This window comes from Eucalyptus grandis, chromosome 2 (genome assembly GCF_016545825.1).
Source record: "Eucalyptus grandis isolate ANBG69807.140 chromosome 2, ASM1654582v1, whole genome shotgun sequence".
NCBI lineage: Eukaryota > Viridiplantae > Streptophyta > Magnoliopsida > Myrtales > Myrtaceae > Eucalyptus > Eucalyptus grandis.
The window spans coordinates 10,774,826-10,788,864 of record NC_052613.1 but is presented as its reverse complement, the minus strand read 5'-3'; positions in this window follow the sequence as shown (position 1 = coordinate 10,788,864).

Here is a 14,039-nt window from a genome sequence, read left to right as displayed (position 1 = left end):
CCGAGGATGGCAAGTGAATTCTAGTGAATGCTGAAGAATCTTGGAGGGGAGCTTGGAGGCGTGATGTGTTGATTGTCGAAATGGCTTCCTCATATCAACATAGTTAGAAACTTGAATATATTGAAAGAGAAGAAAAAGATTCACGTATCTAATTTAGATTCTATGATTCTTGATGTAGAACAGCGACAATTCGATCCTTTGATGCTAAAGATCTTCTCCTCTATCACCCTCGAGACCCTGGCTTGATGAGATTGCCCCTCACGAATGTTCCTTATGTGAGGTAGAGGGTGTGTATGCTTGAGAAAATGACAATTGAGGGTTAGAGGAGAGACCTTAGCCTATTTATAGAGTTTTGGCCATGCCTTTTCATCATGGGCTCGGCCCAACTAGACTCACATAAGCCAAACTCACATTCAACTGTTAAGAAACCTTATACCTTACCTCATTAGGCCAATCCCGTAAATTGCTAAATCATAATCTCAATTATGTAGCCCACATTAAGAAAAATTTTACATTCTCCCACTTAGACTATATTAATTGAGATCGTACTATATGTGCACACTTATACATAGGTTTAGAGATAATTTTTAATAGTTAATCACATCCCATAAAGTCTCACATACTGGATTATGGCGATAACTACATGTACATACACAGAGCCTTCCATGGTCACAAATGCTTTTAACTTAAATGATATTGATTCAATATGGTTACATGGAAAATTGATAACACCTTATAAAGAGTAATACCTTATATGCCATCTCATTTGTTGGTTACTATTCTCTTACCTTAAGTGTCACAAAAAATCAGATGTGCCATTAGAAAATATATTTATGGTTTTAATGAACCCATAAATGTGTTGACACCTATTTTAAAATTTAATTTATTTTTTAGAAAATAATAATATAGCATTTGGTTGCAGAGGAAAATTTTGAAAAAAAATTTTGAATTCAAAATAATTCAACGGCCGGATTTTGGAGCCATTTCTTTGTTGAAGAGGTTGAGTGAATATCGCCGGATCTTCAACGATTTCAAGTTTTTTTTTTATAAAAGAGAAGCCGAGGCTTCGGTTCAGAGGTCGAAGAAAAAAGGGAGAAAGGAAAAACAAAAGAAGAAGAGGAGAAAAGTCAAAAGAAAAGGTGGAGAGAAGAGAAGATACAGAGAGAGGCGACGTGAGGGAAAGCAAAAAGTGAGAGTGAGGGGGACATCGAGGGATCGGCAGAGAGAGAGACAGGTGAGAAAAAGTGTCGGGTGAGAGAAAGTAAAAAATGGGCAAAAAGATGGACTACCTGTTCATCTTCCTCGTAAGTTTCTGTCCTCGCTGCCCATTTCTTCCCCGCTGCCAAGGCCTGCCGCCGCTCCCGCGCCCCCACATCGCCGCCGGTCCAAGATCCTCCGCTCGCACCGTCGCTCAACTCCACCAGCATCCGCCGGAACTCCACAGCCGCGAGCACCCTCACGACGACCCCACACTCCTCGCCGCTGCAAATCGCGATCCCGACGACCACCGCCGTCCACTTCGCCCGCAGCCCGCGCTACTCCGCCTCGGTCCGGTGCCCGACGCCCCGCATCACCTCGATGTCCCCGTAGCGAAGTCCACCGCACCCGCTGCTCGTCGCAACGCCGGCCGGCCGCGGCGCCGACGCCGAACCGACGCCCGACGCACCAGCCCGCGAGCCCTCCTCCGACCCGGCCCGCCGGACTTCTCGCCGTGCTGCCCTCCCGGCGACACCCGACGCCACCGCCTCGAGCTCCTACCGTCCACCGCCGCACCGAAGCCCCGTCCGCTCCGCCCGCACAAGATCCGAGGCTTGCTTCACCGCGACCTTCTGCTTGCTCGTACATTCGCAGCACCGCTGCCGCTACCACAGCCTCGCATCCTCACCTCCGCAGCAACCGACGCCGGCTCCACGCCCGAACAGGACCATTTGTTGCCTCCTCTGTTTTGCTGCGGTGTCCGGTGACTTCCGAACCTCGCCGAGCTCCGACGGATAGCCCTTGTTCCGAACAGCGAGCCACCATCGCAGTTCAGCCATTACGTTTCCTTGCCATTTCTTCAAGTCCCACCGTGAGTTAGACTAGGTAAATTTTTAGGTATTTGGTTTCATATTTTTTTATTTTATTATTATTTACTTATTATTTTTATTCTAACTTGATTTGTTTTGATTTATTATCCAATTGGAAAATTTGTCATATTAAGTTATGATAATCAAAAATATTAAGCCGCGAGACGTCGGGTTAGATTTTTGATTATTTTAATCTTTTATGACAAATTTATGGTTTGCTTTGCATTATTGACTTGCGTTAAGATATATGTCATTGATATACATTGATGAATTATATTTTGGTGCATCATCATTATTTGCTCCTCACATATTATGCATATCTAGAATTTAAGTACTTAGGTCCATATGCATTTCATATTTAAAGCTTTTGCATTTTGTAAGATTCATTTAGAATTAGGATGATTTTCCTTTAAATAAACAAAAAAAAAAGAGAAATAAAAATGTTATTTAGGTCATATAAATCACACCACATGTTGCACTCTAGTTAGTAGGTCATAGATTAATGTTTTAATATTCCCATCATGTAGTTTTTTTTAAAATAATAAAAAAAAAAACAAAGATTAGTATTCCATCGTTATGTTATTTTTTAAATAAGAATTATTAAGTCTTATTAAAAAAAGAAGAAGAAAACACAAAAGTCATTTCCTTGGTTAGTTAATAGGTTAATTCATAATTAATCTCATATCATCATTATTTAGCATAGGTTGCATATATGCATTAAAAAATGAATCATCATAAAAAAAAAAAATCATAAAAGAGCATGCATGTAGAAATATCATGTCATTCATCCCATATCATGTAGCATATGCATATTTAGGATTATAAAAATTAGATTGCATACATATAGTAATAAGTTTAAGTCATACCATATGAATTGCATCTCACATATCATTAAAGTAAAATCCATGCATATTAAATTTAGATTAAGATTGCATATAATTAATTTTTTTTTAAAAAAAGAAAAAAAAAAGAAAAAATTAGGTGTCATGTCATTTAGAAATCATGTTTAGGACATGCATTTTTTATTAGCATTTTTTATTTGAATGTTATTTTATTGATTGCGCACCCGCATGACCACCATTTGCATGTTAGTAACTTAGGTTTAAATTAATCAACATTGCCTGCAAAATATATTTTTTTTAAAATAAAAATAAAAGGTACCGAAAGGGCGTTAGACTAATCTAGCGTAACCATGTCCCCCGGACCTATTGAATCTCTGGTTCGTAAAAATAAAGTATTCTCTCATACTTTATTTGGGTTTCTAATCAACCCTAATTGATTAGTGGCGGCTCCAAATTGAATAGAATTGCATGTTTAAATAGATTAATTTCAAGTCGCGATTGGTAGGACTTGGGAGGGTCTGAGCCAAGTCTTAGGACTTAGTAATCCATTAACCTAAAATGACTTATTTTCTTTATGTGTAATCGAGAGATATGTACAAGGTTAATAATTGAATGCCCGAGCCTTCACTCAAGGCTTACACAATATACTAAGATTTTCATTAGATATATGTATACATCACAATAACAATCCACACAAAATTTTTATCAAATATAACAAAACATAGATGTAAACTTTATTAGAGCAAATTTGAAGCAGCTTCCACAAAACGACAGCATCTAATGATTCTTCCAAGTCCAAGGGCAAAGACCTTTCATCAGTAAATCTATAATCATATCATCTGTGGGAATATGCTCTACTGTAATGTCACCATTATGTACCATTTCCTTTAGGGTAAAAAACTAACCTTCTATATACTTAGACCCTTTGAGACTTCTGTTGTTGTTGATAAACAATAATGCAGAGTTATTATTACAATATAATTGTATGGATCTATCCACAAAGTCAAATACAATCAATTCTCTAATGAGGTTGTGAAGCCAAATAACTTGAGTAGCGGCTGAAAAGCATGCTATAAACTCTGCTTGTATGATAGAAGATGATATAGATTTATGTTTCTCACTTTTCCACGATATTGCACCTCATGCTAACATAAAGATCTATCATGTTGTTGACTTCCTATCATCTTAACAGCTGGCAAAGTCTGCATCCGAAAATGCTACTAAATGTAGATCATGAACATGTCTATAAATCAACATATAGTCTCTTGTTCTTTTTAAGTACTTCAAAACTTGCTTGGTAGCAACACAATGATCGTATCTTGGATTTAACTAGTATCAACCTAGAAAACCTGTCATAAAAGCAATATTTGGTCTGGTGCAAACTTGAGCATACATGATATTTCCAAGTGTACTAACATAAGGTATATCCTTTATTTAGGTTTTCTCAAAGCCTAATTGGGGACATTGTGAGACATTCAATTCTGGCTTGCAATGTTACATGTTAAATCTTTTCAAAATACGATCATGCCCTCTAAGATAAACCTAACATATGGTGAGAACGATCCCTATGGATTTCTATGCTAAGAACGAAAGACACCTCAACAAGATCTTTCACATCAAAATTCTTCGATAGTATTTGCTTTATCTCATGCAATAATCCAATATCGTTACTTGCAAGCAAGAAATCGTCCACATAAAGTAGGAGAAATATAAATTTCCTCCCACTAACCTTGTAGTATATACGCTAATCCATTTTGTCCTTAACGAAACTAAAAGAAGTGATGACATTATGAAATTTCAAGAATCATTGTCGAGAAACTTGTTTGAGACCACAAATAGCCTTCTTCAATTTACATACAAGCTTACTGGAATCATTTATTGCAAAACTTTTGGGTTGCACTATATAAACTTCCTCATTAGGGTCTTTATTTAGAAAAACAGTTTTAACATCCATTTGGTGTAACTCCATATCAAAATGAGCTACTAATGCAATGATCACTATAAAAAAAAAAAAAAAAAATCTCTAGAAGAGATTGGAGAAAAAGTTGCTTTATAGTTTATTTCTTCTCTTTGAGTGAAGCCCTTGGCCACAAGTTTAGCTTTGAATTTCTCTATCTTTTATTTGGAGTCCCTTTAAGTCTTATAAACCCATTTGCAACCTATGGGTTTGCAACCTTTCGGCAATTCAACAAACTCTCAAACACCATTATGTTTTATAGATTGTATCTTGTCTTTCATCACATCCAATCACAAATCTAATTAAGGACAGGAAACAACATTTGCATAAGTCACTGGGTCTTCGACGTAGCCAATATTGTAGTCATGCTCTTCCAAATAGACTATATAGTCCGGTGATATAGTTGAACACATTTCCCTAGTAGATCTCCTAAGTGGAGTTACTACAATCTCATTCTAAATCTAAGGAGCTTATAGAACTTCATCAAGGGCCATCTTAACAACAGGATCCTGAGTCTCAATAGGTTCAGTTTGTGGCACAATAGGCTCCATAATTATCTGCACGGGTAGGGAAAAAGACATAGTAGCCTCGGTCATATTGTTATCCTCAATAATCCGTGAGTAGTTATGATCTTCGGCCACATCGAATTCCAGAAATTTCGCTGTTTATGATTTCACAATTCTTGTGCTTCCACTGGGATTATAAAACCGACATTCCTTCGAGTAATCTGAGTAAGGCACAAAGTAGCATCGAGTGGTTTTAGAGTCCAACCTATCTAATGTTGGATTGTATAACCTCACTTCTGCAAGACATCCCCAAACCTTGAGATGGTTCAAATTCGATTTGTGTCTAGTTCATAACTCAAAATGTGTCAATGGAACAACCTTGGTAAGAACATGATTCAATATGTACAGTGCTATTTTTAAAGCCTAGCCTCACAAGAAGTCAGGCAAATTGGTCCTACTTATTATACACTTCACCATATCCATAAGAGTATGATTGCACCTTTCTGCAACACCGTTTTGGTCGGAACTTTCAGGCATAATAAACTAAGCCACTATCCCAAAATTCTCAAAGTATTTGGCAAATGGTATATTAATCTACCCAGCATTGTCATGCCTACCAAATATTTTTCACCTCAATCAAATCTAACAACCTTTATGACTTTTCCTAATTGCTTCTCGATTTCAGCTCGAAAAATTTTGAACTTGTCAAGAAACTCATATTTTTCCTTAATCAAATACAGATAAGCATATCAAGAGTAGTCATCAATGAATGTGATGAAATAAAAATTTCTACACAAAGTTGCAATATAAGGTCCATTAATATCAGTGTGAATGATCTCCAACAAATTAGAATTTCAAACCCACAATAGTCTCCGCAAGTCTTTAGGTCACTTTTAAGAGTAGGCAGGAGGTGTGTCTTTACCAATCTTTCAACTCTTTTTTTAGATATGTAATGAAGATATTTATGCTACAATACAAAAAACTATTCCTTAAGTAGAGATCTTTTAAAAACAATATTTTCAACTATATTAACGACATATATATCATCGGGAGATAAATACAATCTGTACAATCCATTGAACATATTGAGACATTCAACCTTATTTGAATTAAAGAATATAGAAATAATATTATTCTTTATTTTAAAAAAAATAGCCATGCATGTTCAAACATGATATAGAAACTAAGTTTCGTCTAAAGGAATGTATAAAAAATGTGTTTCTTAATGTTAGATTGAAACCAGAATCTAAGATCAAAATGACATCTCTCACGAACTCAATGTCGATTTTATCGTTGTTTCTCACAATGAGCTTTGATTCATCCTGATTTGATGTCCTTCTATTTATGATTTCCTTTAGGCTCACTCTTAGACAACCAAGCTTTACATTTATCGCAAATATTTCTGCATGTGTCTTTTCTTCCTATAGAAATAATAAAGTACACCCTCCCTCTTAAAGGGTGATTTTCTAGGACCGATATTGTTGGAAGGACCAGCAGTTTCGAAATTTCCTTTCTTAAGAGTTATACTATTAGAAGGGCCTATGACTTTACGATTTCCTTTATAAATATGATGTACAATCCCTTTACCCTTTCTATTGGTAGAATTGAGGCATATAAGGCAAGATGTCCTCTTTCTTTCTTCAGTTTCTCTTCCTCTGCCACCACTCTAACTATGAGGTCATTAATTGACTAGGTTTTATCTTGTGAGTTGTCACGCCTCGATCCTCGGGGACGAGCTTATCCTTCTACTTGGTCGATTTTAAAGTGCGATATCTCAGGACTAAGTATCGCCAACCATTTCTGTTTATTACGCATGCGGAAGCAGTTATAAATCCCCAGACAATAAAATAATGTGATAGAAAAACATGCCATATTTTTCATATTGAAATTCACAACCACACTTTTATTAACACCACAACTTATAGTATATTTACAATACTATTTACAGCATAAAAGTCTCACACCTATCTACACTAAGACAGAGTTCACAAAAGGGATGGGATCTTAATCCACATCCGGGTTGTATTTAAGATCCCTTTGCAGATCAACTTCTTCTTCAAAAATCTTTCTCCTTCTGGTTCCTCCTCCTCAGCTTCTCCTCAGGGTCTTGAAATGGTTATTCAATAACCAATGAGACCATGTCTCAGCGATTTCTACCCCTAAGACCCGATTAGTAAACTAATACGCCAAACAGTTGCCTAAGCACAACACGAGTCAGAGGACTTACCTTGGCCTCATTTCTAACCTACAATTCAAGGTTAATTACAGATATTCAAACAATTCACAACATCCGATCAAGCATTGATCAATCGATTTAGTCGATTACATGTCATTCGAATCACCTTTAGGTCATACCCACTCATACCATAATTCCTTAATGGTATACTCCTTCACCAAATCATATGTGTTTCTCGGGCGTCGTTTTTGCCAATGACATACCGGTCACTAACACCTTGCGTTCTTTAAGGCGTCGTTTTCACCAGTGATATCCTCGATCACCGAACCACGTATCCTTTCTAGGGCGCCGTTTTCGCCAAGGTGACATCGGCAATAGACAACATCGTGAGTTCTTTAAGGCGTTGTTTTCACCAGTGATATTTCCTTAATCACCAAACCACTTTTGTCTATAAGTCATTCACATGCGTTCTTTAAGGCGTCGTTTTCGCCAGTAATACTTCCAATCACCGAACCACGTATGTCCAATAACATCGTCCCTGATTGGTCTCAGCCAATAATATTCTCAATTAGCTCTCACCATTCTCTCTATTATATAGCCCATCAACGTAACTTGCACTATATACCTATATTCAGCCATTTACCAAACAAATATTTAATAACAAACAATTTTGGACAAATCATCAAATTTCACAATTAATTCAATTCCACACAACGTAGAGCTCAAATAAATAAACGGGCTGCACCACGACAATCAGCACGAAATTCCGGTCACTGGCCATCTCGGTTGAATTTCCGGAAAAATAATTAATTAAATAATTAATTTCGAAAATTAAATAAATAACTATTAAAAATCCAATTTAGGCCTGTATTTCCTGATTGGAGCCCAAAACGGGTCGGGAAAACCCCGAGATACATTCAATAAATATTAGAAGCTCTCTACTTGCTAGTGATTAAGTCTAATCACCTAACATGCATCATTAAGTCATTAATTTAATTGTTCTAACCTAATCTAACCACATAATTACACTTAGTTAAATCTAACCAACCCTTAGGCATAATTAGCAAACTAAGAAAGCGTTAGTGAGTAAAACTCACTTGCACTAAACGAAGGCCGGGACACCGAGACGACGACGCAACGGCGGCCGAACTTGGGCCAGGCCAAGAACTTCGCAAGCCCAAAGAAACTTTGGACTTCAAGATTGGGCTGACTTCCTTAATCACTTGGGCTTGAAAATATTGAATTGTGGGCTGCTTGCTCGGCCAAAATTAAACTGAAAATGGGCTCTCTCTTTGGGCTGAAATAAGCCAAATCGCTAGGCTTCAATTCTAATTGATAATGCACTGAGTTTCCTTGGGCTGATGGGCCAACCAAGAGGCAACAAAAGCTGCCGATGGGCCTCTGGACTGCAAGGCCAATGTTGCTGAAATCTACGGCAGCTGGACTCCACAAGCTGAGTTGGGCAGAATGTTGGACTGGGGAAGCTCGAGCGTGAAGATGGAAAAAACGGAAGCATATTGCATCTCTGTGGTGTCTCGGACGTGTGGAGGGAGAGATCTCTCGATGGAGCTGGCCACGTGGATGAAGAGGGAGCAGCTTCAGTCTTCAATTCGGTGGAGTGTTGACCGAGGGAGTTGCAGCTTGGACGCATGGCTGCTGCGGGATTTCAGTGGAGAAGCAAAATCAAGATGGAGCAGCTTCGGCGTCGTTGGTAGCTTGCGAGAAGACACGGAGCAGCAATCCGTTGGAAGTGTGGCGAGTTGGGAATTTCGGTGTTGCAGCTGGCGGAACAACGAAATTGCAGTGGTCCAAGACGAGGGGAGGGCTTCAATCGAGTGTTGACCGAGTGGGGTTGAAGGCGCGCAAACCGGTGAAGCTGAAATCAAATTGCTGCCAACAAAGCCTAGTGGAGGATGCGACTTTGATCTTCGGTACAGCTGTTCTTCGGTCCAATCTTCAATGGACTCCTCTGGGCGTGCAAGGATGTGAAGATGGCCATGTGGATGAAGGACAACACATCAATGAGTCAACAACTCAGCTTTGTTGGACTCTTTTGTGGACCGAATTTGGCAGAGAAATGGAGCTCCGTGGATGAAGATGGAGTCCTCGCTGGGTTGTTTCGAAGGAGCTCCGGGGAATTGAAAAATATAATGGAGACATGCGCAGGAGGGGATAGGGACGGCAAGCAATTGGAGGGCAGCTGGATTTCTAGCTCAAGTAGACTAGAATAGAGCTTAAAGTCTACATCTCTATCCACCCAATTTAATGCAATGTCCCCCTAATTCTTTCCACAACTTAAATTCCACAAAAATATCCAAATTGAAGTCCAATTTCTAGCCCCATTTCAAATTCCGAATTTCACCAATTAAATTCAATCTCCTCACTCAATTTTCCAAATTGAGGCCCAATTTCGACGAAGAAAAATCCCAAATGATTTTCTATAAATCCACGACACACAAAGGCTCGGCCTAAGAGTCCAATTTTCCATTAATTTAGCCAATCTGAATTTCCGTTGATTTTCCGCAACGTCCGAACCCATTTTTTGTAAAAATCTCAATACCTCCGAAAAATCTTCTGAGACTGAGTTAACGTTCCTAAAATAGCTTATGACACCACTGAACTTTCGATTTTTGAAATCTGACTCAAATTGACGGTTAATTTCACTCCGGCGCGCTTTTAGCGTGACCTAGACTACCGAGTGGTTTTCAGAACTTTTCAGTGTAATTGACTCATGGTCAATTTTCTTCGAGCCACAATGAACCCACTCGACATATTGGCGACTATTGATTGTCGTGAAAATCTCAAGGGCTCGATTACAAACGCAGGGTACCAAAACGACAGAAAAAACAAATTAGTGCCGGTCGACGAGAATTTTCCAATTTAGTGGAGTCACCCACGATCGGCCACACATCTCAGTCGAGCCAACCTATCTCTGATCTCAATTCAATTTTTAATTGTGCCGTAATGACCTCTAAAGATGAACATGGTCGAGAAGCCGATTCCTGGTCGAATTCTCAAGTCTATTGCCTTAAAATTCTTTAATAGCTTACCCAATTAGCCTAGTTATCTCGAGAGTGATCAGCTCTGAGAACAATCCTATAGACACGTCAATGAAATGCTCGATTAATTTAATAGAAACAATATTGAAAATTCTGGATGTCACATGAGTCATAATTGGTCTTGATAATCCTAAAATCAGGAGGAAGGGTATTTAATACTTGATGCACAATGCAAGTATTGGAAATATTAATCTGAAGAACTCGAAGTTTTGTCTGTAGGTCTACCATCCTACACACATGATCTCCGGCCCCACCTAAATCATCATCCCTCATATTGAAGAGTGTTTGCATAAGTATCCCAATCTTAGCATTGGATGAAACATGATACCTTGCCTCCAAGGATTTCATCATTTGCTTAGCAGTGCAGTCAACTAGCAAGCCGCTCATCAAATGTTGTCAAGGTCAATTCGAGTGGGTGTCGTCTGGGTAAACTGTTTCTTTGCGTTCAATAACGACTATCCTTATGGTGGCTACAAGACAGGCGGCTTCGGGAGAGATTTCGATTTGCATGCCCTCCACAAATACTTACATGTTAAATCTGTTGTGACCTTGCTTTATAACTCTCCCCGGCTTTGAGAGAATTTTTCTGAGACAAGAGCTTTGCATCATGTGGTGGCTCAAATATTGTCGATGCTAAGGCATTCTTAGATGTCATCGGTTCTACGAAAAGTTACCATTCGCCTAGTTGCCAATACCGAGTCCACTTCGATAACTTCGCGTATGAAGAGTGTCCGCATTCCTCAAAGGCCATTAATTCAGTAATATTGGATCAAGTAAATATTGGAAACATGCATCCAACATTTGTTTCTTATTTTTTCAAAGTCTAGTAATTTTCATTAAAAATTCTAGAGTCCCTATTTTATTTTCGTTATTTTCTAGTTCGTCTTTCCTATGAGTCCTTTTATCTTTCCAAAGAGTATTAGTAATTCTTCATGCTTGGAGAGTTGTTCCAAGATCATCTATATAAGCATGTTATAATGAATAAAGAATGTAGACTTGTTTTGAGAGATAATTCATTTAGCCTTTGGCTTGAGAACAAGAAGGATTTCTTGTTTTGCTCTTATCTCTTAGGTAGATTCTTACGAGTGGCAAGCGACTTATCCATTTTAGTTCTCACTTGTGTTGTCTCTTACTTCTCTACACTTTCTTTGGTGTCAAATGTGTAATTCAGAAGTATAAGGTATAATTACAATAAATAGAATGCAGATTATTTTGGCATTCGGATGATGTTAACATTTTCATGCTACAAAAGCTTTTGCGTGCAATTTCTTTATTTTCTATTATCAAGAGTTTTCTTGTACTTGTTTCCCCAAGAAAGTGAAAAGAGGGATAAGAAATTACTTGACTTGAAATTAGAAGAAAATGAAGAACAAATTCTGGAATTTAAGGTGCAAAACTAACAAATTTACAGGGAGCAAGATGAAAGGTTAATAATAAATTTGAGTGACCGTTATTGCTGCACGCTCTTCGAGATTTTAGTTATGTTGTTCATACATTGACAATCATTTTCCAAAAAAAGTTACCACTTCCGAGATCATGAGGATTGTCAAATATCACCCGGTATTTATTTACACCAAAAAATGATCCGAGTCATTGACAAGCACGTGTTTTGACATGAATAGACAGTCATATGAGCAGCATGTGAACAATATCACATGCATGATATATTGCCCATAACTAGGAAGATTGGTATTTGGAAGATCGACGTCGATACGCATCGCTGACACACATTCCGCTATCGGTACATGACGTTGAGCTACTAGCAACTGTCGATATGTACGCTGGCAATGGGCAAGTAGCCGAATGCCATTCAAGATCTTTGAAAGCACGAGAAACACAGGGATTAATCACCAGTTTGAGGTGGAGCAGTTGAAAAACAATAGAGCAATTGGCAGAGGTTCACTTAAGGAGTATAGAGGCATACTACAAAACGAAACCAAGCAGTTAGGATTGAGGAGAAACACGGACATGCATTTTTTGAGGGAACAATTGTCATTTGAATGTGGGATCATAGGATGCCAAGATCGTGGGACGGTTGCCGATGGACAATTACTAGTCATCACCAGAGCAAAATCACGAGGCTGTTGTCTGAGGAAAATAACCGCTCAGAAAGTAAGTTAAGAAATCATGGGTACGAGAGTATCGGAAAAAAGAAACAGAGAAACCGTTCAGAAATAATGCAACTACTAGGAAGCGTCAATAAGCAATTGCTACACAACCATTATAAATACTATGATCAACCTACTGGAAAACTCCCCCGCCCAAATCAAGCAGACTTACTATCTTTCGTGTACTTTTATCTTCCTACATTGATTTTTTTTTCCTAGTTTTAGTTTCGGGATTCGTATTGTCAACTAAATTTTGATGTGCATCTTTATTTTGGGTGCCGTGTCGTCTATTAGATTACCAAATGTGTTTTCAGATTGTGGCATCGATTAAATTTTGGCATACTATCTTTGTGTTTTTAGATTGTGTTTGTTGGGAGCGCACAACAGAAGTCCAATATCTTCACTTGGGGAGATTACCGAGAGAGAGAGCTTAAGTCCAAGCCCATCAACATATCCAGTTGGATCCATATTCACTTAAAAGTTTAAGCTAATGAGTTATGAGCTAACTATGATATATTAACTGCTCCATACCATATTAATTTTTCAATGTGAGACTTTTTTAAGACAACTTACTCACACGTGCATTCTAACATTCTCCCCTCACGTGTGAGCTCAATGTTAGGGCTGCTCTTCCTTAATTTAGGTATCTTTTTGCATTAATTTATGGGCCCATCTTGCTACACCACATCGGTCACCTGCTCGGAAACCACAATCATTAGCTTTGATACCATTTGTTGGAAGAACACAACAGAGGTCTGATACCTTCACTTGAGAAGATTGTCAAGAGGGAGTCTAAATCCGAACTTGTCAACATAGGTGGATCCATATTGACTAAAAAGTTTAAGCCAACTGGGATATATTAACTATTTTACACTACGTCAATTATTTGATGTAATATTTATCTAACATAACTCACTTACGTGGGTATCCTAACAATGTCATCTGTTAAATTCCAGCATAGTTCATTTACATCTGTTTATATCATCGAGTATGTATTTTCCAAGTGTTATTGTTGATTAAATTCCTATGTAGTCTAGTTCTATTTATCGCAGTTGATTCTTTTTGTGGTAATGGATATTTGATAAGTATCGTGGACCGGCAGAAGTCCTTGTTGATAACCCCACTCACCTATTGATGACCTGTTGATTTCAGTATTCCTCAAATCGATATCCTTGTTTATTAATGACTTATCTGACTAATCGATTAAACTCCTTATTTGTCGATGATAAAAGTCAGACAAATTTTTATGTCAACATATTTCGTTTTCAAAGGCATGGAATGATCTTATCCATCGTTTGATTCTTTTAAATAGTTACACGAGGGCT